The sequence below is a fragment of the Pan paniscus genome, chromosome 14 (assembly GCF_029289425.2).
Source record: "Pan paniscus chromosome 14, NHGRI_mPanPan1-v2.0_pri, whole genome shotgun sequence".
Classification (NCBI taxonomy): Eukaryota; Metazoa; Chordata; class Mammalia; order Primates; family Hominidae; genus Pan; species Pan paniscus.
The window spans coordinates 97,046,983-97,061,764 of NC_073263.2; the positions used below are offsets into that span (position 1 = coordinate 97,046,983).

Consider the following 14,782-nt stretch of genomic DNA (forward strand, 5'->3'; position numbering starts at 1 on the left):
TCAGGGAACATGGGGCTTTGTAGGTCAAGGTCATGCATTTAGGTGTTTAGTTAAGAGAAATGGAAAGCCCTTTAAGGGGTTGAAGCAGGTAGGGGTGTGTGTGACATGATTTGCTTTATAAATTAAGAGGCTCACTCTGGTTACCAAGTAGGAGATGAATTTTAAGGTGACAAGGGCAAGCATGGAAGCCATTGCAGTATCTCAGTTGTGAGATGATGTCCCGCAGACTTGCATGGAGATGGCGCTGAAGATGGTAAAGAGGAGACAGATTTGAGATACACTATGGAAGGTGAACTTGCAGGAGACTTGGCTGCAACTTGCAATCATTATTAGATGGGGTCTTGCTATGTTGACCAACCTGGAGTACAGTGACTATTCACAGACTTGATCATAGCACACTATAGCCTTGAACTGCTGGGCTCAAGCAATCCTCCCATCTTAGCCTCCTGAGGAGCTGGGACTAGAGGCACTCAACCCACTGCACCTGGCTAATTATGTTTGTTGTTGTTGTTGTTGTTGTTGTTGTTGTTTGAGACAGAGTCTCATTCTCTCACCCACGATGGAGTGCAGTGGTACGATCTCAGCTCACTGCAACCTCCACTTCCTGGGTTCAAGCGATTCTCATGCCTCAGACTCCTGAGCAGCTGAAATTACATGCATGCACCACCATGCCCGGCTAATTTTTTGTATTTTTAGTAGAGACGGGGTTTTGCCATGTTGGCCAGGCTGGTCTTGAATTCCTGACCTCAAATGATCTGCCTGCGTTGGCCTTAATTACTATTATTTTTAAGACAGAAAGATGTTACACTCGAGAACAGAATGGACTGCCTTTTGTGGCATGAATGTAAGTCTTTCCTACAGGTCCTTCCCCACTGTATGAAGTGAGGCACTGAATCAGGGGCCCTAACCAAGAGAAACTGTGGTCACTGAAAAGTCTTGGATTCACCTCAGAGCTCACCTTCTCTCTGTGCCATCATACAGCTAACTACCTCTTGATTAGATGCATGGGGGAGGCAGCTGACATAGTTCCAGCTTGGTTTGCTTGATGATGGCTTGTAGAACGCGAGCCCAGAGGAAGGAGCTTGACTGGTTTGGGAACAGAGAGTTTCTTTCTAGTCCTCTGCTGACCTTCTGCCTACTTGGCTCCAAACTGACAGGCAGGTGGATCACTTGAGGTCAGCAGTTTGAGACCAGCCTGGCCAACATGGTGAAACCCCATCTCTACTAAAAATACAAAAATGAGCTGGGCGTGATGGAGCATGCCTGTAATCCCAGCTACTCAGGAGGCTGAGGCAGGAGAATTGATTGAACCCCGGAGGCGGAGGTTGCAGTGAGCTGAGATTATACCACTGCACTCCAGCCTGGGTGACTGAGCAAGACTCTGTCTCCAAGAAAAAAAGAAAAAAAAAAAGATCTCCTTTATAATTTCAAAATTACATGTGCTAAAATATTTAAATAAATAATTTCTATGAATACAAATGTATACAAATGAAATAGTAGGAAGGAACTCTAGCTTCACAGTAATAGAATATTTCTCATCTGTATCAGTTGGCCAGTAGCCCAGAAGTTTGTACAGTATCATGACATTACATCCTACACCTTCAGGCAGATTAAATAGTATTATAAAATATAAGAAACAGCATTGAAGTCCAACTCTTTGAGAATTTTGAAGCTCATAGCTTGAGGCAGAATGGATCCACAGAGACCGAGCAGCATATTATGGTTTGTATTGACTGGAGGATGGATTCAGACTAAAAGACAACTTCAAATGAATGGCTGTGTTTTGAGAGCACATTGCTTTGTGAATGCTTTCAAGCTTTTTCTATTTTAACTTCCTCTGAAATCCAAGAGGATAATGTTTTTACCAAAAATATTTACAAGGAAATGGGAAATTTAAATGATCCCCAAAGGAAACCAATTTTTAAAAACCCTTAAAGCCCTATTATTAGGCAAACAAAGATTATACAGAGATCCTTCTCCTGCTGCAAGTCTCAAGGACTTCTTCAGGGCAGCAGTGAAACCTGTCAGGCAGCTATGGAAAAGGCTTTGGATCTCTGTGTGTGTACAGAAGGGCACGGAGGGGAATCTCATCTTCTTAAGATCTTCATCCTTAATATAAGTTTCTGAATTCTTTGCTCTATAAACCAAAAATCTAATCAGAATGTGTGTGGGAGGGGAGAGTGTCTCCTACATCCAGGCATATGAGATGATCTGAAAACCATGGGCAATATTTACCCATACAGACCATTGTGATGAAGCCATTCTCTAAGTTAATAGATTCTCTCCTTCCTTCCTTCCTTCCTTCCTCCCTCCCTCTCTCCCTTTTTTCTTTCTCTCTCCCTTTCTCATTCTTTCTCTTTCCTTCCCTGTCCTCCTCCCTCCCGCCCTCCCTCTCTTCCTTTCTCTTTCTTTCTCTCCCTTCCTCCCTTCTTTCCTTCTTTCCATCTCTTTCTGTTTTTTCATTCTTAAATTTTTCTCTTTCCTAACTTCCTTCCCTCTCTCCTTTCTTCCTGACTTCCATGGCCATTTACTGAGCCCTTGCTTAGGAGCTGGCGATACAGACAAATAAGTCGGGGCAGCCATTGCCCTTGGGGAGCTCTTCCCACAGACAAACAATGGGAGTGTGTTGGGGTAGACACCCCCCGAACCTAGGGATCCGGTGGTGGGAGAAGGGTGCAATCCAGGAAGGAAAGTTGATGTTTGAATTGAATATTAAAAGCTAAACAAAAGCTTAGTTCCAAAGGGAACTAAGACACTGTAGTCCCAAACAATGAAACTGGCTTGAGTCAAGGATATGGATACACTTCATATTCTTCAGAAAATTGTCAATGATGATTGTATCTTGACATCACACTTTAAAACATGCAGGGAGAATTTCCTGACAAGATTCTGAAGTATAGACACTCTGTCTTACCAATTGAGAGACTGAGGTCGGGCGCAGTGGCTCATGCCTCTAATCCCAGCACTTTGGGAGGCTGAGGCGGGTGGATCACCTGAAGTCAGGAGTTTGAGACCAGCCTGGTCAACATGGTGAAACCCCATCTACTAAAAATGCAAAAATTAGCCGGGCGTGGTGGCGGGTGCCTGTAATCCCAGCTACTCAGGAGGGTAAGGCAGGAGAATCACTTGAACCCAGGAGGCAGAGGTTGCAGTGAGCTGAGATCGCGCCATTGCACTCCAGCTGGACAACAAGAGCAAAACTCCACCTCAAAAAAAAAAAAAAAAAAAAGAGATTGAGCATATGTTTGATAATCAATGAACAGTCCATTTTAAAAGTTAGACAGGACATATTCCTGAAGCCAGCCTTTCAGGGTTCAAATTCTTTTTCTTCCATTTTATAGTGACTAAGAAGTCTGGGACAAGCAACTTAACATTTCTTGGCTTTGATTTTCTCACCTGAAAAATGTTGATAATTACATTACCTGCCATAGGGTTGTGAGGTTAGAATGAGTGAATGCGTGTAAAGTGATTAGAAGCATGCCTAGCACATAGTTAGCACTCAATGTTTAGTTGCTATTCTTTTTTATTATCATGTCCTCACAGAGAATCTTTATAGGCAGGGCCAAGATGTTACTCAAACTGTTTTGGGTCCACTTCAAGAAACCTAGAAAAACTGATGATCTAAGTCACAAAGTTCTGTTATAGATCATATCCACAATTATTTACATGAGAACATTTGCAAAACCTGGATTTACCAACTGCAGTCATTAAGAAAAAAAATCTATACATGAAAATGTCTGATTTTAGGCCAGGTTTGGTGGTTCACGCCTGTAATCCCAGCACTTTGGGAGGTGGAGGAAGGTGGATTGCTTGAGGTCAGGAGTTCAAGACGAGCCTGGCCAACATGGTGAAACCCCATCTCTACTAAAAATACAAAAATTAGCTGGGCATGGTGGTGGCGCATGCCTGTAATTCCAGCTATTCAGAAGGTTGAGACACAAAAATTGCTTGAACCTGGGAAACGGAGGTTGCAGTGAGCCAAGATTGCACCACTGCACTCCAGCCTGAGTGACAGAACGAGACTGTCTCAAAAAAAATAAATAAATAAATAAATATAAAAGAAGTCTAATTTTAGAAAGTTCAACTTCCTGATGACTGCTCTAAGACAGAGTGGTTGCAACATGGACCCTAGGTAACTCAATGATGTGATCAGCGCTATAGAATATTGGCTGATGTTGGTCACAAAAGTATTTTGGTTTAGAGTGTGATCTTGTGTCATCTTTCTGACAATAATTAAATAACTGAATCAATTGTTGAGGCCTCCATGAGTATGTGACAGGTATCGGTAGAGCCATGTGACCTTGAGTAAATTGCTTAATCTCTCTGCACCTCAGTGTCCTGTAGGAGAACTGTTCTGGGGTATCAAAGAGCACAACACACATCAGGTATTTAGTGTAGTGTCAGGCACATCATACAAGTTCATTAGAGCTTAGTGTATTAGTTAAGAATTGAATTTACTTGCAGATATAGAAAACACAGGTAACAGTGGCTTAAAGATCTGGGCTTTTTCTGTCACCAGACAAGAAGTGTGAAGGTTGGTGACCCTGAGCTGGACCAGAGACCTAAACAAGCAGATGGATGCAAGGTCTCTGTGACTCTCTGGGCCTTTCTCTCATGTCTGGTCACAAAAGGGCTGCCACCGCCATTGCAACCATGCTTGCTGCTTTAGGCAGGAACATACAAATCTGAGGTCTGTTCATTTTAACAGAAAATTGGAAAGAATTGGTATGGAAGTGTTAGCTACAGTTAGCTAGAAGTTATACAGCAGTTGATCAACCTAGATCTTCATAATAGCCCTGGAGGTAGGAATGGGAGGTATTATTTCTATTTTACAGATGTAGAAACCTTGGCCAGAGAGGTGAAGAAATTTTCACAATGCCATACAAGTAGTCAGTAAGTGGCAGACACAAATTTCTAACTCAGTCCTTGTTCAAGCTATTAGTTCCTAACTCTTAACAGTGCACCAAGCTGCCACAGGGGCAAGTCTTTGCTGTAGACTCAAGGATGAGTTTTAAGACAACAAATAAAAGCATTAATGGAAGTCAGTATCATTAAATCTAAATTTAAATAATGTGCTCTAACATACTGGGAGCATCTCTGGGTCTAGGTAAAGAGGAAAGGGAGAGGAAAGCTTAACAACATAAGAAGTAAATGAGATTCAGACATGAAAATCATCCATGGAAATCATCCATGAAAATCAGATATGAAAAGCGTATGAAAATCTAAAGTGCAAAGAAAGAGTTGCTCATGCAATCAAAACTTTCTGTTTTTCTTTACAATGTTTGGGGAATATAGTGTGTGTGTGTGCACGTGCGTACGCGTGCATGTGTGTGTGTTGGTTCAGATGAACATGCGTATGCCTGTGCTCTAGTGAGTGCATTCACACGCATGATAATAGACCCCACCATATTAACCCTAACCCTAAACCTAATCAGAACTAATACCAGATTAATCTTTCTAGGTTATTAATAAAGGCTCTTGGTCTACATAGATTGATTTTAAGCAAAACTTCCATATTAAAATAGGTTTCTTTTTCATATACATATACATTTGATATGATTTAAGACATTCTGCATAGAGATCTCAAATATTTATTTTAAATTTTATTTCTAGTTATTCACTATTTTTAGATGGAAAAAACTTCCCATTTATTTATTTATTTATTTAGAGATGGAGTTTCGCTCTTGTTGCCCAGGCTGGAGTACAATGGCACAGTCTTGGCTCACTGCAACCTCTGCCTCCTGGGTTCAAGCAATCCTCCTGCCTCAGCCTCCCCAGTAGCTGGGATTACAGGTGCCGGCTTCCATGCCCTGCTAATTTTGTATTTTTATTAGAGATGGGATTTCACCATGTTGGTCAGGCTGGTCTCAAACTCCTGACCTCCGGTGATCCACCCGCCTCAGCCTCCTAAAGTGCTGGAATTACAGGCATGAGTTACAGCGCCTAGACAAGTTCATGTTTTAAATTGTTTGGATGAGGGCGGGCATGGCGGCTCACACCTGTAATCCCAGCACATTGAAAGGCAGAGGCAGGTGGATCATGAGGTCAGGAGACCAAGACCATCCTCGCCAACATAGTGAACCCCATCTCTACTAAAAATACAAAAATTAGCTGGGCGTAGTGGCATGCACCTGTAGTCCCAGCTAGTTAGGAGGCTGAGGCAGGAGAATCGCGGAGACTGCAGTGAGCCGAGATCACACCAATGCACTCCAGCCTGGGCGACAGAGCGAGACTCCTCAAAAAAAAAAAAACAGCAAAATTGTTGGATGCATATACATAGAAATTCAATTAATTTTTATATGTTGGCCTTGGATTTAGCAAACTTGCTAACCTCTCATATTAATACTAATAATTTTTCTGTAGATTCTCTTGGATTTTGTATACATACAATCATATAAAATTTGTGAGTGACAATAATTTCATTTCTTCCTTCCCAGTTCTTATACCATTTGTTTCTTTTTCTTGCCTACAACCCTGGCTAGGCCACAGTACAATTTGAAAAGAAGTGACAATAGTACGCATCCTTGTTTTGTTCCTGATTTCAAAAGAAAAACTTTCAATGTTTTATCAATAAGTATAAGGTTTGCTTTGGGGATGTGTATCTACTTTCATCAGATTCATAGAGTTCCTCTCTATTCCTTTTTTGATAAGATTTTTATAAATCATGAGTGGGAGTCAAATTTTATTCAATGCTTTTTTGACATCTGTTGGGATGGTCATATTATTTCTCTCTTTTAATCTGTTACTGTGATGAATTACATTGGTTGATTTTCTAATAGTAAACCAAACTCTGCAATGTCAAATAAAACCAGCCTGATAATTATGTTATCCTTTTTATATATTACTGGAATAAGTTTGCTAACACTTCATTTATAATTTTGCATCTATATTCATGAATGACAATTACACACTGTAATTTTCCTTTCTTTTATAATGTGTTTATTAGGATTTTGTATCAAAATATACCAGCTTCATATTCTCAGGAAGAATTTGTACAAGATTGATGTTATTTCTTCTTTAAATATTTGGTAGTTCTTACCAGTAAACCCATCTGGACCTAGAGGTTTTGTTTTTTGTTTTTAATGGAAAAGATTTGAATTGCCTCTCTCAGTTATGAATTGTTATAGGACTATTTCATTTTTCTATTTCTTCTTGTGTTCATTTTGGTATGTTGTAATTTGGTGAAGAGATTTGTTCATTTTTTTCTAAATTTTTATATTTATTGACCTTAAGTAATTCATGAATCTTGTTTCTTTCTTTAATGACTGCAGGATCTACACTGATGCCTCCTTTTTCTTTCATGATACCATTTGTTTGTGCTGCTTCTTTTCTTTTTCTTTTTTTACTCAGTCTCACCAGAAGTTTGTCTAATGTCTTCAAAGAAACAACTTTTAGCTTTCTTGATGTTCTCTGTTTCCTGTTTCATGAAGGCTTGCTTTACTATTTCTTTGGTTTTAATTTGCTATTCTTTTTCTGTTTATTTGAGATCATGCTTGGGTGATGAATTCTCATTCTTCTTTTTTAAAATACATTTTATGGTTATAACTTTCCTCTAAATATTGCTTCACTTGCATTCCACAAGTTTTAATGTCTTGTATTTCTATTATCATTCAGTATAAAATTTATTCTAAATTTTATAATTTCTTTTTTGACAACTGATTTTTATAACTTTTCAAATATGTAGGATTTCTATTACATTTTTCTTATAAATGTCTAGCTTGATTTTATTGCAGTCAGAAAACATACTCTGATTCCAACTCATTGAAATTTATTGAGATTTGTTTGTGACCTAGCTTACAAAGTAAATGTTCCATGGATGCTTGATTCAAAATGTGATTCTTGGGTGATGTATAGCCACCCAGAAGGTAAAGATTGCTGGTAGTGTTTCTCAAGCCTTATATATCTTTACTGATTTTTTAGATTGTACACTAAAACCCCCCATTATGGTTGTAGATTTATCTATCTCCTGTAGTACTTATGTCAATTTCACCTTATTTTTTGAGGCAATTTTATTAAGTATATACTAATTTAGAATTTTTATATATTACTAATGAATTGGGTTTTTTTACATCATTAAAAGTGACTCTCTTTAACTGTGTGATGATGTTTTTTGCCCTAAGTAGTTTGTCTAATATTAATAGACATCAGTCTTATTTTAGGTAGCATTCACATTATATATCTTTTTCATTTTTTATCTATCAACTTTTCTTTATCTTCATGTTTTTGTTTTGTCTCTTGGGTTTTGTTTTTTATTTTTTATTCAGCCTGAAAATCTTTGACTTTAGTTCTTTGCCCTTAGGAACATTTAGTTCATTTACATCTAATATATTTATGATAATAATTTGTATTTAAGTTTACTATGTTTTCACCCTCTTTTTGTCCCATACATTTTATACTCCTCTTCCACTCCTTTCTTTCCATCTTTTGTATTAATTTGCTTATTATTCTATCTTTTTTTGTTAATTTATAATTTATACTCTTTTACTAGTCTCTTAGTTGTTCCCCTAGAGTACAACTGACTTATCGATTCTAATGCTATATGGTACTATCACTCTCACTCTGAACCAAAATAAAATCTCAGAACACTTTAATTTCATTTACTCTCAGCTTGACCTATATGCAATTCTTGTAATTTTAATTCTATATGTATTTTAAACCACATAAGGAACTGTTACTGTTGCTTAATGTTATTATCGTCCGTTTAAGTTTACTCACACATTTGCTATTTTCATTGTCCTTCCTGCCTCTTCAGTTTTACTTGTGGGATTATTTTCTTTTACCTGAAAAGATCAGGTAAATATTTGCCGTTTATTTCCTTTGATGTAGATCTACTGATAGCCAATTATCTCAACGTTCATTTGTCTGCAAATATTTTTTTTATTTTATATGCGTTCTTCTTTTTTAGAGATAGGGTCTCACTACGTGGCCCAGACTGTTTTCAGACTCATGGCCTTAAGTGATTCTCCTGCCTCAGCCTCCTGAGTAGCTGAGATTACAGGAGCAAGTCACCAATGCCCGGCTTATTTACATTTTTGAAAGATATGTTACGGCATGATTTCTTGACTTTGGCACGCTTTATATTTTTGGCCAGATAACTGTTGTTGGGGCTGTCTTGTGCATTGTAGGACATTTAGCAGTTTCCTTGACCTCTACACATGAGATGACCGTATCACTTCCCTTCTCAGTTGTGTCAACTAACAGTATCTCCTGGGGAGCAAAATTACCTTGGTTGGGAACAACTGGTCTACTGAATATAGAATTCTAATTTCATTTAACATATTTAAGATATAATTTCATTGTCCTCTGGCTTTCACTATTACCATTGAAAAGTAAGCTATATGTCCAACGTTTGGTCTTAGGTACTTTGACTGGCTTTTTTTTTTTTGAGACAGAGTCTCACTCTGCTTCGACTGGCTTTTAACATTTTTATCTCTGATTTTGGTATTCTGTAGCATCACAATGATGGCTATAGTTGTGAATTTTTCTTTATTTGGTTTGGAATTTGTTGGGCTTCTTGAGTCTATGAATGAGGCCTTTCACACGTTTTGAAAAGCAGCCATTAACTCTGTTTTTCTATTTAATTATTTTGAGATATACGTCACATAAAATTTACCACTTTAAAGTGTTATTAGTCAGTGGCTTTTAGTATATTACTATGTTGTGCAACCAACATCATGGAATTGTGTAATATGTGGTCTTTGCGTCCGGGTTCTTTCAACTAATATAATGCTTTCAAAAGTCATTCATGTTGTAGCATGTAATTTCATTCCCTTTTCGGTTAAATGATATTCCATTGTATGGAAATACCACATGTTGTTTATCCATTCTTCAGTTTATAGAAATTTAGGTTATTTCCACCTTTGGGCTATTGTGAATAATACTGCTAAGGACATTCATATACAAGTTTTTGTGTGAACATACATTTTCAATTACCTTGGATATATACCAAGAAGATAATAATTGCTGAGTCATATAGTAATTCTAGGTTTAACTTTTTGAGAATCTGCCAGACTTTTTCCGCAGCGGCTGCATCATTTTACATTTTCACCAGCAATGTATGAGGGTTCTAATTTCTCCAAGCTCTCACCAACATTTGTTATTTTGTACTCTTTTATTTTTTATTTTATTTATTTATTTATTTATTTATTTATTTTGAGACAGAGTTTCACTCTTGTTGCCCAGGCTGGAGTGCAATGGCGAGATCTCGGCTCAACACAACCTCCACCCCCCGGGTTCAAGCAATTCTCCTGCCTCGGTCTCCTGAGTAGCTGGGATTACAGGCATGCGCCACAATGCCCTGCTAATTTTGTATTTTTAGTAGAGACGGGGTTTCTCCATGTTGGTCAGGCTGGTCTCGAACTCCCGACCTCGGGTGATTGCCCGCCTTGGCCTCCCAAAGTGCTGGGATTACAGGCATGAGCCACCACTCCTGGCCTATTTGTACTCTTTTAAATTAAAGCTATCTTAGTGTGTTTGAAATGGTAACTCATTATTATTTTGATTTGCATTTTCCTAATGACTAATGATGTTGAACATCTTTTCATATGTTTATTGGCTATTTACATATCTTCTTTGGAGAAATGTCTATTCAAGTCCTTTGTCCATTACTAAATTGGGTTATTTGGGTTTTTATTATTGAGTTGTAAGAGTTCTTGATATATTCTGGACACTAGATCCTTATCATATTTGCAAATATCTTTTTCCCATTCTGTGGGTTGTCAACTAACCCCAAATGACATGTAAGTGAGTAACAAATAAATCTTCATTGTTTTTTCTTTTTGTTTTTGTGAGACAGAGTCTTGCTCTATCGCCCAGGCTGGAGTACAGTGGCGTAATCGTGGCTCACTGCAACCTCCACCTCCTGGTTCAAGCTGTTTTCATGCCTTAGCCTCCAAAGTAGCTGGGATTACAGGCGTGCACCACCGCGCCCAGCTGATTTTTGTATTTTTAGTAGAGACCAGGTTTTGCCATATTGGCCAAGCTGGCCTCGAACTCCTGGCCTCAAGTGATCCACCCACCTCAGCCTCCCAGAGTGCTGGGATTACAGGGATGAGCTACCATGCCCAGCCCAACTTTCACTGTTGTAAGCCACCGAGATTCTAGGGCTGTTATTGACTGCAGAATAACCTTATTAAAATTGACTAAACAACTTGCATCTAGCTTTGTGCGCCTGTACTTTCCCATGCAGTGAGGATTTCTCCTCACTGATTCTGGGTCTATAAATCCTCTTATTTGGATGTTGGATCTCCTGGATCGTTCTTCTATATTCCTTGTCTTTCTCTTCTACTTTCAAAGTCTCAATGTTTTCGCACTTCTCTCTGGAAGATATTGTTAACTTTGTCTTCTAAACCTTCCATTGTGTTTTTATCTCAACTATGGTTTTTTTAATTTCCGAGAGAGTGTTTGTGTGCATTCTCCGAATGTTCTTTAGCTGTTCTTATCTCATGGATGCAATATTTTCTTTCATTTCTGTGAAAATATTAATTATAATTGTTAGATTTTTTTTCTCCCCATCTAACGTTTTCTCCATGTTAGTTGTTACAAGTTACTTTGTTTGTTCATTTGACTTCCCTGTTGGAAATTTCTTCAACTGTCTGCCAGTCAGTTCTTCAGCATGGGAATTTAAGAATTCATTAGAAGCTCTGAGACTGTAGACGGACTTGTCCACTGAGAAGCTCACAGTGGACATTTGTAATGAGCCATTTTACTAGGGAAACTTCAATGTCAGTACCTTTAAGTTGTTCCTTATGAAACTGTCCATTCTCTAGAGATGGATCTCACAGTCAGTCTCTTGTATACGGAGTTTAGGCCTGGCTGCCAATGTTTTGTGTTTTGAGAACCCAATGTAGAAAAATGGCAAGAAGGGACCAGCCTGGACAACATAGTGAAACTCCGTCTCTACTAAAAATACAAAAATTAGACAGGCATGATGGTGGGCACCTGGAATCACAGCTACTCGGGAGGCTGAGGCAGGAGAATCACTTGAACCGGGAGGTGGAGGTTGCAGTGAACCAATGTTGCGTCACTGCACTCCAGCCTGGGCAATAAGAGTGAAATTCCATCTCAGATAAATAAATAAATACATACATAAACATGGCGAGAAGGAAAGGAGAGCTGTCTTAGCATTTAGTGTAAAATTTTTAGTTAATCACACTGTTTTAATAATGAAACTCCCTTCTTCATTTGGAACAGGTGTCCCCTAGTTCAACAACCAAAATTTTATCCACCCCAGAGAGTATACTTCCAGCTTTCTGTTCAGGTGAGGAGGGAGGATTTGCCCCCATTGAGCAGAGCTGAGTATGAAATATGAGTGTCAAACTTCTAATTGGACTTTCAACAAATCCTCCTGTTTTAGACCCATTTTTGCCACCTTCTTCCAAAGCTTCCAGGGGCCTGCTAACTGTGGCAGTTCTGCAATATAATTTGGGTTGTTTCTTGGTTTTCCTTATTGCCAATTAAGGACCAAACCTCTCAGTTCTGTTAGGCAGCTTACTGTTCATGAATGCTATTTTCAACTTTCATAAAAGGAATGTTATGTTCTTGTTTGCTTCCTCTTTATTCTTGATGGTTTTCAACAATAATTTTTAAGAAATTCATTTACTGTCTTTTTAATAAAATTTCATGAGGAAACAAATACAAATGTGTGTGTCTCCCATCCTTAACCAGAAGTCCACCTTCTTCTCTCTTTAAAATTCTGATATAGAAAAAACAAAAACAGGCCAGGCACAGTGGCTCACGCCTGTAATCCCAGCACTTTGGGAGACTGAGGCGGGTGGATCACCTGAGGTCAGGAGTTCAAGACCAGCCTGGGAAACATGGTGGAAACTCAAGTCTACAAAAAAAAAAAAATACAAAAATTAGCTGGTGCCTGTAATCCCAGCTACTCAGGAGGCTGAGGCAGGAGAATCACTTGAATCAGGGAGCTGGAGGCTGCAGTGAGCTGAGATTGCACCATTGCACTCCAGCCTAAGCAACAGAGCAAGACTCAGTCTCGAAAACAACAACAAAAATAAATAAATAAACAAAATAAAAAAACTCTGTGGCCAGTGTATATCATCTTATGGTGAAATATTCTATGCATCCAAAGGCAGAGTGTGTCAGCTATAGCCATTCATTCTAACAGGAGTGTGACATTTGTAGGGAAAAGTTTTTTGCTATTCGACTGCTATCATTGAATTGGATGTATGCTGAACCATTGACCGCTAGGATTTGTGGCAACCTGGAGATTTCCTGATTCTAGGATCTGTGCTGTGATCTGACAGCATGTTTTCTGGCTACATCAAGTAGTTGTTTCTAGGCTTTGTTCAAATCTTTTTCCTTTCCGTGTGTGACTGGCTGTATCTGTCTCTATAATGCCACCATATACAAGTTGATATGGTTTGGCTGTGTCCTCACCCAATTCTCATCTTGAATTGTAGCTCCCATAATGCTCACGTGTTGTGGGAGGGACACAGTGGGAGATAATTGAATCATAGGGGTGGCTTCCCCCATACTGTTCTTGTGGTAGTGAATAAGTCTCATGAGATTTGATGGTTTTATAAGGGGTTTCCCCTTTCACTTGGTTCTCATTCTCTCTTGCCTGCCTCCATGTATGATGTGCCTTTTGCCTTCCACCATGAATGAGAGGCCTCCCCAGCCATGTGGAACTGAGAATCCATTAAACCTCTTTTTCTTTATAAATTACCCAGTCTCGAGTATGTCTTTATCAGCAGTGTGAAAACGGACTAATGCATAAGTGAATCATACATTTTGGTGTCAAATATTTCTTGTTTTTCCCATATAGTACAGCAAAGAAGGATATCAGCTAGAGGAAGCAAAGAACTGGATGGATGATCCAACCATCTGCCAAAAGATAAATTCAAATAAGGTATCAGCAACAAGTAAGATCAAACAGAAATAAACAAGATGATTCCTTCTCCTGAAAGACAGATAGCCATATTGAGTAAAGCTAAGGAAAGGGAGAATGTCATGTGTGGAGCTCGTGGCAGCAGAAAAAAGTACAGACACCACGACAAAGCCACTGAAGGAGATCTGACTGCATTAATGAGCCATTTTATTAAATGGGTAGTTGGCAAGAAAAAAAGTTTATTCAATAAGTTGGCAACACCAAGTTAAAGAGAGAAGTTAAGTAGGTCATTAAGACACCACAGTCACTAATATTTAGAGCTTGAACATAGTATGAATTGGTTGTCTACAGAGAGTTAGAAAAGGTGCCAAGACACATAACTGAGTGATGGCCAATCAAGGGTGTTTTGTTTCTTTCTGAAATAAAGCTGGGAACAATGTTTTTGTTGTTGTTGTTGTTGTTGTTGTTGTTTTTAATGTAGAACTGGTGGGGTCAGTAAGATATTGCTGCCCATGTCTAGTATTTTTTTTTAAATTTTTGTCTTAATATCATATGGAGGCATGCTGTTACCTATAAATTTACCTATAATTTCTAAATTTAAAAGGAATCCTCAAAATAATCAGAAGAAAATTCAACAGATACTATTGAGATCTCTTTTTGCTCTGTTGATCCATTTATTTCTTCAATCAGTAAGTTAATGGTGCTTTCTTTTCCTTTGATTGGCAGTGTTTCATCAGATCTTCTGGAATACTTCTATTTAGGAGTAAGATTTCTAACTAATTAAAGTGAATAAACACATTTTTTTTCAAAATAATGTACTGTGTTACATAGAAAACAGGGCTTGAAAGGAATTGTTAAGAACCATTCGCCTTATTAATATGTTATTTTTTTGGTGCTGCCAAGGGCATTGGGAACTTCAGTCCTTTGCAGTAGAAT

The 14,782-nt window shown here is 38.5% G+C and overlaps 1 protein-coding gene and 1 long non-coding RNA gene across 3 annotated transcripts in view; one reads left to right on the top strand and one right to left on the bottom strand.

The window, feature by feature from the left end:
• The window catches only part of CLDN10 (claudin 10), a 145,195-nt gene that overhangs the window by 81,647 nt on the left and 48,766 nt on the right, over positions 1-14,782 (top strand). The window lies entirely within an intron of this gene.
• The window catches only part of LOC130540732 (uncharacterized), a 55,262-nt gene that overhangs the window by 36,077 nt on the left and 4,403 nt on the right, over positions 1-14,782 (bottom strand). Inside the window, exon 2 of the long non-coding RNA XR_008954726.2 lies at positions 13,747-13,842. This is a non-coding gene — a long non-coding RNA (uncharacterized LOC130540732). The remainder of the gene's footprint in view (positions 1-13,746; positions 13,843-14,782) is intronic.